The sequence below is a fragment of the Crinia signifera genome, chromosome 5 (genome assembly GCF_055691185.1).
Source record: "Crinia signifera chromosome 5, ASM5569118v1, whole genome shotgun sequence".
NCBI classification, from domain to species: Eukaryota; Metazoa; Chordata; class Amphibia; order Anura; family Myobatrachidae; genus Crinia; species Crinia signifera.
The window spans coordinates 187,372,271-187,375,729 of NC_139221.1; positions in this window are offsets into that span (position 1 = coordinate 187,372,271).

Sequence of the window (3,459 nt, forward strand, 5' to 3'; positions counted from 1 at the left end):
TGGGGGAGGGACCCTGCTCAATGTGGGGTCAGTGAGAGTGGAAAAAGATCTGTGTTAACCCTTCAGTGGGAGAGCGGCTGCTGCCCGGCCTAGTATACCTATGGCTCGAGGTGGAATACTGTATTAATCTAGGAGAGGTCACCCTTCTCCTGTAATACCTTCGTACGCCCCAAGCAAGTTTCCATCAATTTAGTAGATGGACTTTTAAAGGTATGGTGGGTGAGCGGGCTCTATAGTGCACTGGAAGGGATTTACTTCCCAGATCATGCAGTGGGATGCTGCTGTCAGGTTAGTATGCCAGGTTCCCCTGAATGGACACAGTCCAGCGCAGGGTGAGTTGCTGGTTACACAACACATGTTGAGTGATCCCTGAGAGGAAAGGGTTAAAATGAGAAAGAACAAGAGGAATTAGAAAAGGCCTTCCAAAGTGCACTGCTGTCTTCCCCATGTGTCGGAATACACAATAGTGGAAGGTGAGCGGCACCTGTCAGGCTGAGTTGGTAAGCGGGGAGAGTGGGATGTAGTATGGGAACAGCGGAGAGTAGGGGAATGGGGGTGCGGGGAAGAGCCTGGCGGGAGGGGAGGGTTGGGGGATGCGGGAGATCTGATACCTGTGAGTGCACTTCGTGCACTATGTGGGACCATCTATGTCCCGCTGTAGGCGCCCGGCTACTGTCTGTCCCGAATGGTGTTGCGTGCTGCTGTGGACAATGCGGCTAGAGCGGGGAGGCGCACAGCATCTGCGTCTCTCCCCGGAGCTGCTTTAGTCGATTGCCGGAGCCGTCCTGTGTAAGGAATACAGTCAGCTCCGAGTGCTGCTGCGGCTGATGCGGCTGGGGATGGGAGGCGCACGATACATGCGTCACTCCCTTCAGAACCAACGATCGTTTCACCGTCTGGCTTCTTCAGGGTTCAGGTGTGTCAGTGCCTTGTTAGTGTTGTATGACATACACAAAATTGGTTGGCCTGCATCGAAGCAGACCATTGCTAGGTGGTTGCGCTCTGTTATAGCGTTTGCATACACTAAAGTTGGTAGGCCTGTTCCGGCCAGGATTAATGCGCATACCACCAGGTCGGTTGCCACCTCTTGGGCGGTTCGACATGGGGCAACAGCTGAGCAGGTTTGCAGGGCTGCCACTTGGTCATCTGTTCATACATTTGCCAAATTCTATAGGTTCCATGAGTTCGCGTCGGAGGACGCACCATTCGGGCGAGCAGTGATGAGAGCTGCAGACCTGAGCGTACCCACCCAAAGGACCGGCTCTGGAACGTCCCAGTGTTGAGCTGGGTCACCAGGACCATTGAAAGAGAAAAAGGGATTTTTGTAAGAACTTACCATTCGAATCCCATTCTCTGATATGGTCCTGGTGACACAGCGATCCCTCCCTTACGCTCAGTAAGTATGCCAGGTTCATGATGTTCATGTTATTTGGTTAAAAGTTATTGTTGAAAAATGTGCATATAATATGTGCAGGCGTTTGTACTGAGTTAATGTATTCCAGTGGCTTTGAAAGATTGAACTGAAGAGTCTGGGATGCAGTAGGGGAGGAGCCTACCCTCTAAAAGCTTTAGGATAGGTGCCTGGCTCCTTCGGACCCTCCTACATCCCAGTGTTGAGCTGTGTCACCAGGACCATATCAGAGAAAGGGATTCGAACGGTAAGTTCTTACAAAAATCCCTTTTTTCAGCGCAGGCTAAGCTACGTTAGCGTAGCCCAACAGCTGCCTAGCGTAGTCAGCGTAGTGACTCCGCGGCAGCCCTGTGTAGTCAGCGCAGTGTCCCCATCAGGCAGCTAGTCAGCGTACTGTCAACAGGAGAGCTGCGGCTCTGTCCCCAGCATCCCTGGCCAGCCTAGTGAGTGCCTCTCACACAGCGCCGGTAACCGCCAGATCCCCTGCGCTGGCAGACACCAGCGGAGAGGGGATCATGCGGGCGCCGGCGGAGAGGCGCTCCATCTGTCTGAGACGTCTCAGTAATTATTGCGGCAGGGTACGGCAGGGTTAGGGGTTGGGTAGCACGTGCGTCTCCTGCGCAATGGGGGGGGGGGTTTGGCAGCAAGTGCGTCTCATGCACAATAAAGGAGTCATTTGCCAGTGCTCCATGTTACATAAAGGCAAATGCCTCCATTTAAAACCCCCACTATCCACGTCAGCCTGAAGCGTGGCGAGCGTAGCAAGCCCCGCAAAGGGGACGCGTTGATGCGTTACGTGTCCTCCCGACCTTTTCATACCCCCACTATCCACGTCAGCAGGGAGTTGATTTTAGAAAAGTGTGGCAAGCGCAGCGAGCCACCGAGTCCGAAGCGCGGCAAGCGTGCAAGGTGACGCATATTACTTTACATGTATTCCGCGTCCCCTAGCGGGGCTCACTGCGCTCGCCAAGCTTTGCGCTTGCCACACTTTATAAAATCAACTCCAACATGGATAGTGGGGGTATGAAAAGGTCAGGAGGATGCTTGACGCTGCACTCACCGCACTTTGGGCTGGCGTGGATAGTGGGGGTGTTTCAGGAACACATTCACACCTGTCATGTCATTAAATCCCACACAATATAATATGCGATCACTGACTACGCTAACTCCATAACACTAACTGACTACGCTAACTACGTAAGCTCCGGCTCGACAGGCGGGAACACTAAACTACGCTGGCCGCGGGAACACTACGCCTATTTTGACAGGGACGCTACGTAATGGGCGCCGCAATAACGCACAAGTACCAAAAAAAACACAAAGTAATTTGACATATTAATAAGAGTAGGGGTGTAGGCAGGTGTATACGGAAAGAGGTTAGTGTGTGCGCTTATTGGATCATAGTAAATTCGGGGTCTTAATATCGCATAATGGAGCTGTTTTAATGCTATTTTTGCTTCAGGATGGCGAATTAAACGGCCGTCATTCCATAGGAGGCAGCCGTCATTCCGCGTCACGTGACATGTTTACGAGAGTAGGGGTGTAGGCGGGCATATTTGGAAAAGGATGAGCGCGTGCGCTATGGGGATCACCGTAACATCGGGGTCTTAATATCGCATAATGGAGCTGCTTTAATGCTATTTTGGCTTCAGGATGGCGAATTAAAAGGCCGTCATTCCATAGGAGGCAGCCGTCATTCCGCGTCATTCTGCATGTAACATATGTGTAATGGTCTTAGCAAGAAGTATACCAAAAATATAGTTGATATGTGCAATAATTTCAGAAATATTAATATAAAAGTCATTTTCTCCCATTATAGTCAATTGGCATTCCTTATCTGCAGACAACACTGTCATTCCACTGTCATTCCACTGTGCTATTTTAATGCTATTTTGGCTTCAGGATGGCGAATTAAAAGGCCGTCATTCCATAGGAGGCAGCCGTCATTCCGCGTCACGTGACATGTTTACGAGAGTAGGGGAGTAGGCGGGCATATTTGGAAAAGTATGAGCGCGTGCGCTATGGGGATCACCGTAACATCGGGGTCT